We start from the raw sequence: 16106 nt of genomic DNA, 5'->3' as shown, positions 1-16106 counted from the left end.
TAGGTTAGGTTAGGTAGGTTAGGTAGTCGAAAAACAATTAATTAATGAAAACTTGTCTTATTAGGCAAATCGGGCCTTGCATAGTAGGCTGAGAAGTGCGTTCTGGCTATTAGGTACGACATATATATATATATATATATATATATATATATATATATATATATATATATATATATATATAATATAAATAAATAAATTAAATAAATAAATAATGGATTAAAGCCTGGGAATTGAAGTAAAACTCATTCAATACCTTTATATTTAATTCCAAGAAATACAGTGCGAAAACAATTTGCCGTACTTTTTAATGTAACAAGTGGAATGAAGGCACGTTGCTTCAGAGGGTAGGATGAGGCAGCTTCCACTAGAACTGGCCCCGAGGGTTTATAGCTCCTGCTTCATCTTGTCTCTACCCTGCCCTCTGAGGCAATACTACACATCACAAATACTACAACATTATTAAGAAAATAACTTATAATCTACAAGTACAAATACTGGAGGGAAGAGTAGTGAAAATTCAGCTGTAATATTTATGTCAATCTAGACAATAGTTTGACAACCTCTGTACCCATGTTTCAAAAGAAGTTTTATAAAAATGATCATATATACTAAATTGGCATACAAAAATAACTACCAAGTAGTCTTTTAAGGGCTTGAAAACAGATCAATATATTTTCTTGGTGGAAACATAACATTCAAAATCATATCATAAAAGATAATTTCACTGTTAATTTTTTTATTGGATTTAAAGTTTTTTCCATGTCCCCTAATTGAAAGTAAAGTTTAAATTTCATTTGCAGCTCTATCAGAGGCATCCTCCTCTTGACCAGGGAGAATTAGATATGTATTAAGAAACTCTTCTACGGAATCAGTGTTCCACTTGTCAATAGCTAATGTCTCCATTACATCGCCATCTTCATCCATCAATTTAATGACAGGATCGGCTCCTCTTACATACCTGTAAATAAAAAATAATTACTGCACTTTATAGTATGTTAAAGTTTGCTAAAAGTTGGCCACTTTAATTATTAATATGTACTGTTCAGTAATAATGACATTTTATGAACTATAAAAAATAACACTAAGACAAATACACAAGTATACAGTTGAACTTCTAAAACTCAGACCACCATACAATGGATCCTTTTAAACAAAACACCAAATCCATCTATTACATCTAGATCGGTAGGTAAAGTAATTTAAAATAATAACGTTCATAATTATTTTTTATTCATGAGCTTTTTCTTATCATCCAGTGAAAGCAAGAGGTGCCAATTTTTTTTTTTTTAATTTCTCCAAAACAATCTTTCATTATAGAATGACTGTCTTAATTTCTATTCAAAATAAAAGAAAAACACGAAAAAAAACGAATATTTAGTTTTATTGGGTGGAGGCGCTTTGGAAGGTGGTGGTGTGGCTGTGTCTGGCGCCTGTCAATGCCCAATGGTCGACTTTGTTGACACTTCCTGTGTTATCTTCAATGCTGCACCACTTGTTTTTCTTTGTTTACAAGAGTATGTGTTGAATAACTTAATAAATCACATAACACGTCTCAATTAATGGTTGGTTTACCTAGTATACTCCACTGCAAGCATATAGAATAGTGAAAATGATATGAACATAATATTCAATGGTATTGAGCTCTGGCGATGACATATGGCCTAATTGGGGCCAGGCTTGACTTGTGAGTTTGGTCCACCAGACTGTTGCTTGGAGTGGCCCGCAGGCTTACATACCCACCACAGCCCAGTTGGTCCGCCACTTTTTTTTTTAGAAAACAGTCTAGTTTTCTCTTGAAGATGTCCTCGGTTGATCCAGCTATATTTCTAATAGTCGCTGGAAGGACATTGAACAACCGTGGACCTCTGATGTTTATACAGTGTTCTCTGATGGTGCCTATGTCACCTCTGCTCTTCACAGGTTCTATTCTGCATTTTCTTCCATATCGTTCACTACAGAACGTTGTTATTTTACTGTGTAGATTTGGGACCTGGCCCTCCAGTATTTTCCATGTGTATATTATTTTGTATCTCTCTCGTCTCCTTTCTAGTGAGTACATTTGGAGAGCTTTGAGGCGATCCCAATAATTTAGGTGCTTTATCGCGTCTATGCATGCCATATATGTTCTCTGTATTCCCTCTATTTCAGCAATCTCTACTGCTCTGAAGGGGGGGAAGCAAGTACTGAGCAGTATTCAAGACGGGACAACCCAAGTGACTTGAGTACAACCATTGTGATGGGATCCCTGTATTTGAAAGTTCTCGTAATCCATCCTATCATTTTTCTGGCTGACACAATATTTGCTTGGTTATGCTCTCTAAACTTTAGGTCGTCGGACATCATTATTCCCAAATCCTTGACATGCTGTTTTCCTACTATGGGCAGATTCGATTGTGTTTTGTACTATATATTATGTTTCAGATCCTCATTTTTGCTGTACCTGAGTACCTGGAATTCATCACTTAAATATCATGTTATTTTCTGCTGCCCAATCGAAAACTTTGTTGATATCTGCTTGTAGTTTTTTCAATGTCTTCTGCAGAGGTAATTTTCACGCAAATTTTTGTGTCATCTGCAAGGATGACACGAAGCTGTAACTCGTATTTTTTCTATATCTGATATGAGAATAAGTTAAAGCAGCGGTGTAAGGACCGTACCTTGAGGTACAGAGCTTTTAACTGTGCTTGGACTCGATTTTAGTTGATTGATTGTTACTCTTGTGTTCCGTTCGACAGGAATTGAGTACCCAGTGTGTTACTTTACCAGTTATTCCCATTGACCTCATTTTGTGTGCTATCACTCCATGATCACATTTGTCGAATGCCTTTGCAAAGTCTGTGTATACAACATCTGCATTTTGCTTTTCTTCTAGAACTTCTGTGATTTTGTCATAGTGGTTGAGTAACTGTGACAGACAGGATCTTCCCGTTCTAAATCCATGTTGTCCTGGGTTATGTAGCTCATCAATTTCCATAAAACTAGATATTTGATTCCTAATCACTCTTTCAAAAACTTTTATTATGTATGATGTTAGTGCACCTGGTCTATAAATTTTTGCCAAGGCTTTACTACTCCACTTGTACAGAGGAGCTATATCTGCAGATTTAAGTGCAGCTGGTATCTCCCCTGTATCCAGGCTCTTTCTCCATATTACACCGAGCGCTCGCACTACTGGTACTTTACATTTCTTTATGAATATTGAATTCCACGAGTCAGGCCCAGGAGATAAGTGCATGGGCACATTGTCAATTTCTCTTACAAAGTCTTCCGAGTTTGTGTTAATATCCATTATATTTTCTGCAGCTTGAATGTCATTCATAAAGAAGCTGTCTGGATCATCAACTTTCATGTTGTTTATTTGTGTGCTAAACATAGCCTCATACTGGCTTCTTAGAATTTCACTAATTTCTTTATTGTTCTCTATGTACATATCTTCAGTTGTAATTAAAGGTCCAATACTGGTGGAGGTTTCTGATTTTGCGTATGTGAAAAAATATTTTGGATTTTTCTTTATCTCTTGTAAAGCTTTCTGTTCCAATTCCATTTCTTCAGACTCATATGATCGCTTCAACGTTTGTTCTATTTCTTCGATCTCCCTGTTTAGGCTTATTTTCCTTTCTTGTGATAGCCGTGTCTGCCCAAGTATTTCCGTTATTTTTTTCCTTCTCCTGTACAGTCGTCTGTATTTTCTTTCTCGAGTGGTCCTCTTTCTGACCCCTCCTCACAGGCACGTGCTTCAAGTAGACCTTGTATGCTTCAGCTGTCAGTTGACATATTCCCTGTGTGGGAGTTTTGTCACTTAAGACCATCTCCCATTGAATGTTTGCAAGTAAGTAATTATCAAAAGAAGGCACAAACTAAGAAGGCTATGTAGCACCATCAAATGCACAAAATAATCAGAAAGCACTAAATATCACCAAGGATGCCAATACGAGAACAGAAACGCATAAGGCGAACGATATCAAAAGTATCCGATTCACCAAGAATTCTATCGAGGGACAATTGACCACGAGGGACGGTCGGAAAGCAAGACACACTTTCGTCCTGGAAATCAGGACATTCAACAAGGATATGCACGATTGTAAGAGGGACAATGCCATTTGGACAATAAGGAGTAGGGAAGCGCTACATTAAGTGATCATGAGTTAAGCGAGTATGGCCAATACGCAACCTTGCCAGAGCTGTTTCCCACCGTCGGTTACGGTAGCAGGAAGAAGGCCACTGGGTCACACTACGCTTAAGAGTATGCAGCTTGTTACCAACTACAGAAGACCAACAACCCTGCCAATAGGCAAGGATGGAGGAATGAATAACCGGGAAAAAGTCGGAATAAGGAATACCCTTATGGGAGATGGGACAAGCGGATAGCTTCTCTAGCGGCAGCATCCGCACGCTCATTTAAAGAAACACCAATATGGCTAGGAACCCAGCAAAACTCTACGGATTTAAATTTACTAGAGATAAGAAACAACCAATGTTGAATCTCGACAACCATTGGATGGACAGGATTAAAGGACCCCAGAGCCACGAGGGCACTATGAGAGTCGACTACAACCACAAAGGAGGATTGACAACAAGAAAGTAGGAGACGGAGAGCATAGAGAATAGGCAATGAGTCACAGTAACATGGCTAAGGTATGTTGACCAGACCACATGCTAGAAGGTGAAGGGATGACGACGTTTCGGTCCGTCCTGGACCATTCTCAAGTCAATTGTGAACCATTCACAATCGACTTGAGAATGGTCCAGGACGGACCGAAACGTCGTCGTCCCTTCACCTTCTAGTGTGTGGTCTAGTCAACAGCATAGAGAATAGCATGAAGTTCCGCTGTGAAGATGCTAATCTCCGAAGAGAGGCTACACATATAAGTGCGGTCAGGAAAAACAACAGTAGCCAACACTGTCCGCAGACTTAGACCCATCGGTGAAGATGGAAACAGAGTGGGAGTGCGAAGATAAGTGCTCAAGGAAAAGGCGTTTTAGAACCGTAGAAGAGCTAAAAGCTTTAGTGATGGGGGTCAAGGACGTACAAAACTTTGGAAGGGGGACTCCACGGGGGCAAGGAAGGAACAATACGAGGAGAAACATTAAAAATACGAACTGAAAGAGAATCCTGTAAGTGAGATAGCCAGACAGAAAGAGGGAGGCGGTGAAGAGGAATAAGAACTACAGGAGGGGTAAAAGTCAAAGCACGACATGAGGAGAGAGGATGGATGTTGTAAGGACCGTGCAAGATAGAGAAGACAGTAGCGATTATGGTGGTCCTGGAGAAACAGGAAGCCAGTGTCAACATGCAAGCTGAGGGTGGGAGTCGAACGAAACGCACCAGAGCCGAGGTGCAATCCAGTATGTTGGTATGGTCTTGAAAGCATCAAGACAGTGAAGAGTAGAAGGAGAAACAGACGAGTAAACAGGGTAACCATAATCGAGTTTAGAAGGACGAGAGAGGAATGTAAAGAGAGGAGCGTGCGTCTATCTCTCCCCCCCCCCCTTAAGAAGTATAGGACAAAACCTTAAGGAGAGTAAGGGCCTTAGAGCATTCAACTCGGAGGTAAGAGATATGGGGTGACCAAGACAAACGAGTGTCAAAGATTAACCCCAAAAGCTTAGCGAAATCCCTGTACACAAGGGGATGACCATAAAGCGACAGAGGGACGAAGAACGACATGCTTACGAGTAAAGGTCATAGCACAAGTCTTAAACGTAAATAACTTGAAGCCATGATCGGTGGCCCAAGACGACACCTCATCAATCACAAGTTGAAGCCGCCGTTGAAGGAGAGGCGAATCATCACCCCAGCAGCAAAGGGTAAGATCGTCGACATAGACAGCGGAGAAGACACCAGAAGGGAGGAAAGAAAACCATTGAGGGAAACAAGAAAGAGAGTAGTGCTTAGAACACTACCTTGGGGCACACCTTCATATTGTCTAAAAGGGGGCAGAGAGCGAGTGGTACCAAGCCTCACTCGAAAGGAACGACGAGAGGAAGCTTAGGAGGAAGAGAGGGAGATTCCCACAAAGCCCAAAGGAATGAAGTTGGGACAGAATATGATACCGCCAGATAGTGTCGTAAGCCTTTTCCAGGCCAAAAAGGACAACAATGGAGGTCTTCACAGCAAAAGCAGTACGAATATAGACCTCCAAGTTCACCAGGACATCCGTTGTGCTGCAGCACTTGCGAAAACTAAATTGAGGAGGAGAGGTGGTTATAGTGTTCTAAGAACCACATCAGACGAACGTTAACCATATATTCAAAAAGCTTGCACACACAATTCGTGATAGCAATAGGGCGGAAGTTCTTGGGGAATGACCCGAGAGACCCTGGTTTCCGAACAAGGACAACAGCATCGAGCCAGTCCTCAGGGACTGACGATGACTCCCAGACCCGATTATACAGACAGTAAATACTGAGACATGCACGGAAGGAGATGGCGAAGCATCTCATAATGAATGCAATCGAAGCCTGCCGCCGTAGAACTGCAGAGGGCCAGGGCAGACTGAATAATGTCTGACCCCACCACCCGCTGGAGGGGTCCGATGGCTCACAAGGCCCCTACGTGGTGCCCTTCTGCACATACACCACCCAAAGAGGGGGTAGGAGAGGGGGCAAAGGCAACCCACACTGGTCTCAGAGAGGTGTACGTGAGCCCCTCGCCACGGCAAGCAGGTACCACGGAGGGGTGAATGCTTGCAAGGTCTACATTTATCTTTTTCCCAGTCGATCCTCTTATTGTTGAAATTGAATTGATTGAATACCCCTTCTCGCTTGTTGGGTTTCTTAGACCTACTACCGTTATTTATGCTAGTTCGCACTTAAATGAGCTTATGGTCCAAGTATGTAGTATCTGAGATTGTAATGTCTCTTGAATAGTTCATTATTGTCTGTGAACAACAAGTCTAGTGTGTTTTTGTTCCTAGCTGGTTCTGTAATCTGTTGATTGAGTGAGAATTTGTCACAGAATCTCAAAAGTTCTCCAACCTGTGGTTGGTTATTTCCCAGGTCATTCCCTGCTATGATGTGTGTGCCATTCTCCATCTTAGATTTGGTAAATTGAGATCTCCAAGGAAGATAATATCTGGAGCTGGATTTGCTAGATTATCAAGGATGTTCTCTATTTTGTGCATCTGCTCTGTGAATTCCTCAACCATTGTATCTGGCGGTTTATATATTAGAATAATAATTAGGTTTATTTTTTGTACCTTAATTCCATGTATCTCCACCACCTCATTAGTTGAGGTTAGGAGCTCTGTGCATACCAGGTCCTCTTTAATATACAGACCTATTCCTCCATTTGACCTAGTTTCTTTATCACATCTATATAAATTATAATTTGGAATCCAGATTTCACTATCCATGTAATCTTTCGTAGAGTTTCTGTGAATGCCCCAAATATTGAGTTCGACTCTAATAGGAGGCCATTTATGAACTTAACTTTATTTCTTGATTCTGACTTTAGTCCTTATATGTCTGCAAATATGAATGATTTTCCATAGTGTGTGTCACTTCTGGAAGGTTTTGGTAGTTCTTCCCCCTCTCCACCCTGACCCAGGGTGTGCTGTTCTGGCGATGGTTTGTCCAGTTTTGGAAGTGGTGCTGGGGAGTGTGGTAGTTTCTGTGTAGTTGGGGATGTAGTACGTATAGGCTTGATGATGAATTGTAGTCCAGTCTTGGGCATTTCTCTCTCCCCATCCGTACTCCTGCAACGTTTCTGCCTGCCTCTAAAAAAATTCCAGGGCTATTATATTGGACTCTCTCTTATATAGCGCTGTGTACCTCTGATGTGGAAATCAGGGCAATGAAGAGCATAGCATTTCCTCTCGTTAACTGAAAATTTGCATAGCTTAGAGTGGAAATATCTACACTGTACCAAAACGACATCTGCCTTTCCTTTATATGTTTCAGCATTTTCGTGGATGCATGGATGTGCATTCTGTGCCTCTGGTCCCATATCTGCACTGTCCTTTTGCATAATATCTGCAAATATTTTCATCTGTTCTTGTATTCTTATTGTTTGTTCCTGTGCATGACTCGGCCACCTCTGTGTTTTTTGTTTTAACTTTCTTGTTTCCGCATTCTTTCTCGTTATTGCCCTTATCTTTTTCCTTGTTGCTTTCGTCTCTCATTTTTTTCTTGTCCTCATTTTTTCTCTCCTTACTCATATTACCAGTTTGCTCTTCAATATTGCCTTCATTTTTGTGTACCTTGACACAATGTCCTTCTACATTGCTAATTTGGCTCTCTAAACTCTCAGTCCCTGGGTTGTGTTCAATGTTCGTTGCTGTCTTTACATAATCTGCATATATTTCTGGTAGCTTTTGTGCGAATTGTAGCCTATGTACTTCAGGAATGTCATTCATTAGTCTGGTGATGTTTTCCCACATCAGTCAATCCTTGTGACAGATCCAATAGGTACCTTGTCTGTTTGCATATTGTGTCGGTAATCCTGTACAACTCCCATGGAATCTTATGTTACAAATGTTACACACAATCCATACAACACTCCTCCGAAGTGACTTAAAGCAACTGCCACACGTCTCCTTGTTGGGTTTGTGGTGTAGAGGTTGACTGTTCCCCTATTTGCCATTTATATTCAATTTATCCCTTGTTGACTTTAGTAATTTTACTATTTATAATCCTGTAACCTCTCCACCATCCATCCATCCAGTCCCCCTTCACCATCCATCCATCCAGTCCTCTCTACCATCCATCCATCCAGTCCCCTCTGCCATCTATCCATCCAGTCCCCTCTGCCATCCATCCATCCATCCAGTCCCCTCTGCCATCCATCCATCCATCCATCCATCCAGACCCCCTCTGCCATCCATCAATCCATCCAGACCCCCTCTGCCATCCATCCAGACCCCCCTCTGCCATCCATCCATCCAGACCCCCTCTGCCATCCATCCATCCAGACCCCCTCTGCCATCCATCCATCCATCCATCCATCCAGACCCCCTCTGCCATCCATCCAGACCCCCTCTGCCATCCATCCATCCAGACCCCCTCTGCCATCCATCCATCCAGACCCCCTCTGCCATCTATCCATCCAGTCCCCTCTGCCATACATCCATCCAGTCCCCTCTGCCATCCATCCATCCAGACCCCCTCTGCCATCCATCCATCCAGACCCCCTCTGCCATCCATCCATCCAGACCCCCTCTGCCATCCATCCATCCATCCAGACCCCCCTCTGCCATCCATCCAGACCCCCTCTGCCATCCATCCAGACCCCCTCTGCCATCCATCCATCCAGACCCCCTCTGCCATCCATCCATCCATCCAGACCCCCTCTGCCATCCATCCATCCAGACCCCCTCTGCCATCCATCCATCCATCCAGACCCCCTCTGCCATCCATCCATCCATCCAGACCCCCTCTGCCATCCATCCATCCATCCAGACCCCCTCTGCCATCCATCCATCCATCCAGACCCCCTCTGCCATCCATCCATCCATCCAGACCCCCTCTGCCATCCATCCATCCATCCAGACCCCCTCTGCCATCCATCCATCCATCCATCCAGACCCCCTCTGCCATCCATCCATCCATCCAGACCCCCTCTGCCATCCATCCATCCATCCAGACCCCCTCTGCCATCCATCCATCCATCCATCCAGACCCCCTCTGCCATCCATCCATCCATCCAGACCCCCTCTGCCATCCATCCATCCATCCATCCAGACCCCCTCTGCCATCCATCCATCCAGACCCCCTCTGCCATCCATCCATCCAGACCCCCTCTGCCATCCATCCATCCATCCAGACCCCCCTCTGCCATCCATCCAGACCCCCTCTGCCATCCATCCAGACCCCCTCTGCCATCCATCCAGACCCCCTCTGCCATCCATCCATCCAGACCCCCTCTGCCATCCATCCATCCATCCAGACCCCCCTCTGCCATCCATCCAGACCCCCTCTGCCATCCATCCATCCATCCAGACCCCCCTCTGCCATCCATCCAGACCCCCTCTGCCATCCATCCATCCAGACCCCCTCTGCCATCCATCCATCCAGACCCCCTCTGCCATCCATCCATCCAGACCCCCCTCTGCCATCCAGACCCCCTCTGCCATCCAGACCCCCTCTGCCATCCAGACCCCCTCTGCCATCCAGACCCCCTCTGCCATCCAGACCCCCTCTGCCATCCAGACCCCCTCTGCCATCCAGACCCCCTCTGCCATCCATCCATCCAGACCCCCTCTGCCATCCATCCATCCAGACCCCCTCTGCCATCCATCCATCCAGACCCCCTCTGCCATCCATCCATCCAGACCCCCTCTGCCATCCATCCATCCAGACCCCCTCTGCCATCCATCCATCCAGACCCCCTCTGCCATCCATCCATCCAGACCCCCTCTGCCATCCATCCATCCAGACCCCCTCTGCCATCCATCCATCCAGACCCCCTCTGCCATCCATCCATCCAGACCCCCTCTGCCATCCATCCATCCAGACCCCCTCTGCCATCCATCCATCCATCCAGACCCCCTCTGCCATCCATCCATCCAGACCCCCTCTGCCATCCATCCATCCATCCAGACCCCCTCTGCCATCCATCCATCCATCCAGACCCCCTCTGCCATCCATCCATCCATCCAGACCCCCTCTGCCATCCATCCATCCATCCAGACCCCCTCTGCCATCCATCCATCCATCCAGACCCCCTCTGCCATCCATCCATCCATCCAGACCCCCTCTGCCATCCATCCATCCATCCATCCAGACCCCCTCTGCCATCCATCCATCCATCCAGACCCCCTCTGCCATCCATCCATCCATCCAGACCCCCTCTGCCATCCATCCATCCATCCAGACCCCCTCTGCCATCCATCCATCCATCCATCCAGACCCCCTCTGCCATCCATCCATCCATCCAGACCCCCTCTGCCATCCATCCATCCATCCATCCAGACCCCCTCTGCCATCCATCCATCCAGACCCCCTCTGCCATCCATCCATCCAGACCCCCTCTGCCATCCATCCATCCAGACCCCCTCTGCCATCCATCCATCCAGACCCCCTCTGCCATCCATCCATCCAGACCCCCTCTGCCATCCATCCATCCAGACCCCCTCTGCCATCCATCCATCCAGACCCCCTCTGCCATCCATCCATCCAGACCCCCTCTGCCATCCATCCATCCAGACCCCCTCTGCCATCCATCCATCCAGACCCCCTCTGCCATCCATCCATCCAGACCCCCTCTGCCATCCATCCATCCAGACCCCCTCTGCCATCCATCCATCCAGACCCCCTCTGCCATCCATCCATCCAGACCCCCTCTGCCATCCATCCATCCAGACCCCCTCTGCCATCCATCCAGACCCCCTCTGCCATCCATCCAGACCCCCTCTGCCATCCATCCAGACCCCCTCTGCCATCCATCCAGACCCCCTCTGCCATCCATCCATCCAGTCCCCCTCTGCCATCCATCCATCCAGTCCCCCTCTGCCATCCATCCAGTCCCCCTCTGCCATCCATCCATCCAGTCCCCCTCTGCCATCCATCCATCCAGTCCCCCTCCACCATCCATCCATCCAGTCCCCCTCCACCATCCATCCATCCAGTCCCCCTCTGCCATCCATCCAACCAGTCCCCTCCACCATCCATCCATCCAGTCCCCTTCCACCATCCATCCATCCAGTCCCCTTCCACCATCCATCCATCCAGTCCCCTTCCACCATCCATCCATCCAGTCCCTTCCACCATCCATCCATCCAGTCCCCTCTGCCATCCATCCATCCAGTCCCCTCTGCCATCCATCCAGGGGGGGGGGGGATACCCATGAGGTGCTTGGTTGATACCTGGTTGATGGGGTTCTGGGAGTTGTTCTACTCCCCAAGCCTGGCCAGAGGCCAAGCTTGACTTGTGAGAGTTTAGTCCACTAGGCCCCCCTTCATCATCCATCCATCATCGCTTGGAGCGGCCCGCAGGCCCACATACCCACCAAAGCCCGGTTGGTCCGGCACTCCTTGGAGGAATAAATCTAGTTTCCTCTTGAAGATGTCCACGGTTGTTCCGGCAATATTTCTTATGCTTGCTGGGAGGACGTTGAACAACCGCGGACCTCTGATGTTTATACAGTGTTCTCTGATTGTGCCTATGGCACCTCTGCTCTTCACTGGTTCTATTCTGCATTTTCTTCCATATCGTTCACTTCAGTACGTTGTTATTTTACTGTGTAAATTTGGTACTTGGCCCTCCAGTATCTTCCAGGTGTATATTATTTGAAATCTCTCTCGACTTCTTTCTAGTGAGTACATTTGGAGGGCTTTGAGACGATCCCAATAATTTAGGTGCTTTATTGCGTCTATGCGTGCCGTATATGTTCTCTGTATTCCCTCTATTTCAGCAATCTCTCCTGCTCTGAAGGAGGAAGCGAGTACTGAGCAGTACTCAAGATGGGACAACACAAGTGACTTGAAGAGTACAACCATTGTGATGGGATCCCTGGATTTGAAAGTTCTCGTAATCCATCCTATAATTTTTCTGGCTGTCGCAATATTTGCTTGGTTATGCTCCTTAAACGTTAGGTCGTCAGACATTATTATTCCCAAATCCTATACATGCTGTTTTCCTACTATGGGTACATTTGATTGTATTTTGTACTCTGTATTATGTTTAAGGTCCTAATTTTTACTGTACCTGAGTACCTGGAATTTATCACTGTTAAACATCATGTTACTTTCTGATGCCCAGTCGAAAACTTTATTAATATCAGCTTGAAGTTTTTCAGTGTCTTCAGCCGAGATAATTTTCATACTGATTTTTGTGTCATCTGCAAAGGATGATACGAAGCTGTGACTTGTATTTTTGTCTATATCTCATATGAGAATAAGGAAAAGCAGCAGTGCAAGGACTGTACCCTGAGGTACAGAGCTTTTAACTGCACTTGGACTAGATTTTATATGGTTGACCGTTACTCGCCGAGTCCTGTTTGACAGAAAACCGAGTATCCAGCGTCCTACTTTACCGGTTATTCCCATTGACTTCATTTTGTGTGCTATCATGCCATGGTCACATTTATCGAAAACCTTTGCAAAGTCCATGTATATCACGTCAGCATTCTGTTTTTCTTCTAATGCCTCAGTGACTTTGTCATAGTGCTCAAGTAGCTGCGAGAGGCACGATCTTCCCGCTCGAAATCCATGTTGGCCTGGGTTGTGAAGGTCATTGGTCTCCATGAAATTGGTGACCTGACTCCTAATCACTCTCTCAAATACTTTTATGATGTGCGATGTTAGTGCAACTGGTCTATAATTCTTTGCCAATGCTTTGCTCCCTCCCTTGTGTAGAGGGGCTATGTCTGCTACTTTAAGTGCATCTGGTATCTCCCCCATGTCCAAGCTCTTCCTCCACACTATACTGAGTGCCTGTGCTACCGGCACTTTGCATTTCTTTATAAACATTGAATTCCATGAGTCTGGACCTGGGGCCGAGTGCATGGGCATGTTTTCAATTTCTCTTTCAAAATTTAGTGCGCTCGTGTTGATATCAGTTATATTTACAGGGGTTTGAATATCTCGCATAAAGAAACTGTCTGGATCTTCCACTTTCATGTTGATTATTGGAGTGCTAAACATGTCCTCATACTGCTTTTTTAGGATTTCACTAATTTCTTTGTCATCCTCCGTGTATGAACCTTCACTTATACGAATAGGTCCAATACTGGCAGTGGTTTTTGCTTTTGATTTCACATATGTGAAGAAATATTTTGTATTTTTCTTTATTTCCTGAATTGCTTTCTGTTCTAACTGCCTTTCTTCAGTTTCATACGAGTGTTTCAATTTCTGCTCGATTTCTTCAATCTCCCTATTTAAATTATTCCTTCTTTGACGGGAAATTTGTGTCTGCATAAGCAGTTCTGTTATTTTTTTCCTGCGTTTATAGTGTCATCTGCGTTCTCTTTCTACGTTGGATCTCTTTCTGGCTTTCCTCAAAGGAACATGTTTCAGACAGACTTGATACGCTTCCAAAGTCAAGTTTTTCTATTCCTTCTGTAGGACTTGTATTACTTAGAACAGTTTCCCTTTAGGTCTATTCTGAGTATTGATGGTCGTTTGCACTTCAATGAGCTTGTGATCTGAGTATGTGGTATCTGATATCGTAATGTCTCTGATAATGTCTTCATTGTTCGTAAAGACCAGATCTAAAATATTTTCATTTCTCGTTGGCTCCGATATCTGCTGATTGAGTGAAAATTTGTCACAGAATCTAAGTAGTTCTCTAAGTAGCTTCCAGGGCTTAGCGTCCCCGTGGCCCGGTCGTCGACCAGGCCTCAAAGGGAAAGGAAAGAAAGAAAATCTTTCAGAAACACCAGCCCAGAATGTATGGAAAGAACACGCGGAGGGCGAATGTCAGGTCAGGTGTCAGTGTGTGCAGACGGGCACCAGTACCACTACATAACCCGCCAGGCACCAGTACCACTACGTAACCCGCCAGGCACCAGTACCACTACGTAACCCGCCAGGCACCAGTACCACTACGTAACCCGCCAGGCACCAGTACCACTACATAACCTGCCAGGCACCAGTACCACTACATAACCTGCCAGGCACCAGTACCACTATATAACCTGCCAGGCACCAGTACCACTACATAACCTGCCAGGCACCAGTACCACTACATAACCCGCCAGGCACCAGTACCACTACATAACCTGCCAGGCACCAGTACCACTACATAACCTGCCAGGCACCAGTACCACTACATAACCTGCCAGGCACCAGTACCACTACATAACCCGCCAGGCACCAGTACCACTACATAACCTGCCAGACACCAGTACCACTACATAACCTGCCAGACACCAGTACCACTACATAACCTGCCAGGCACCAGTACCACTACATAACCTGCCAGGCACCAGTACCACTACATAACCCGCCAGGCACCAGTACCACTACATAACCTGCCAGACACCAGTACCACTACATAACCTGCCAGACACCAGTACCACTACATAACCTGCCAGGCACCAGAACCACTACATAATCTGCCAGGCACCAGTACCACTACATAACCCACCAGGCACCAGTACCACTACATAACCTGCCAGGCACCAGTACCACTACGTAACCCGCCAGGCACCAGTACCACTACATAACCTGCCAGGCACCAGTACCACTAGATAACCCACCAGGCACCAGTACCACTAGATAACCCACTAGGCACCAGTACCACTACATGAATAATCTACAAAACAATATAGTACTGTACTTACTTAATTGTAAGGTTAGGGAATGCCGCAGGTCGGTCACTCTTCACGAATGCTGTAGAAAAAAGGGGAAAATGATTTATATATTACCAATTAGAAACAGCTTTAAAGATGCCACAAAGAATTTAAGGTTAGGTTCTCCATTATCATTCACATGTTTCATCATTTGTACTGTATATGCTAAGCTGATGATACAAGAACAATAATTTGCTTATGCAATACAGTAGTAAAACCTCGGTTTACGAATGCCCGATAACTAATGTTTCAGTATACGAAGTCGATTTCCTCAAGATTTGACACGGTATATAATGTTTACCTCGGATTACGAGTTATTTGTTGATAGTGTACCTGTATGGGTCGAGCACGTGAGTTGTGCTGGGCACAGGGCGAGGCACACTCGGTTTACAAATTTATCCCGCCTTGTGACAACCATGCTTGAATTCTTTGTAAAGAATTATCATTTATCTTCTTTTTTGGTTTCTGAACATAGAAGTTATTATATATCATGCCAGGGTCCCAAGAAAGTCAGTGGTAAGAAAATGTGTGCAGTATGGGAAGAACTGTAAAGATTTACGGAAGACTCGCCCAGATAAAGCTGTTGCAGGCCGTTGCATTAACCTTTTGAATGACAATGTGATGACTCGCTACAGACAAGTGTTAAATCGTAGGGAAAACATGTCTTTAGACAGATTCTTAATAAGACCAGCAAGCAGTGAACTAAAACCAGGTCCTACTGGCATGCCTGCAAAACGTAGGAGAGTACTCCAGAAATGTCACTACTGCCCGATGTTATAATGGAAGGCACCTCTTCCAAACACTAACACCTCTCCTTCATCCCCTCCCCCTCCTCACCATCTTTCATACGCCAACAAGAGTCCCCAATAGAGGT

At 45.4% G+C, this 16106-nt stretch overlaps 1 protein-coding gene across 1 annotated transcript in view; it reads right to left on the bottom strand.

Moving 5' to 3' along the window:
* Positions 1–249: 249 nt before the first annotated feature.
* Positions 250–16106, bottom strand: part of LOC123757413 (selenoprotein F) — a 73830-nt gene continuing 57973 nt past the window's right edge. Inside the window, exons 4-5 of the mRNA XM_045740963.2 lie at positions 15224–15272; positions 250–958 (exon numbers count right to left, since the gene is read on the bottom strand). The gene's annotated coding sequence lies outside the window, so the exon portion shown is untranslated. The remainder of the gene's footprint in view (positions 959–15223; positions 15273–16106) is intronic.

This window comes from Procambarus clarkii, chromosome 19, assembly GCF_040958095.1.
Source record: "Procambarus clarkii isolate CNS0578487 chromosome 19, FALCON_Pclarkii_2.0, whole genome shotgun sequence".
Lineage (NCBI taxonomy): Eukaryota > Metazoa > Arthropoda > Malacostraca > Decapoda > Cambaridae > Procambarus > Procambarus clarkii.
Note: the sequence above shows the minus strand (reverse complement) of the source record. Positions and strands in the feature narration are given on the sequence as shown.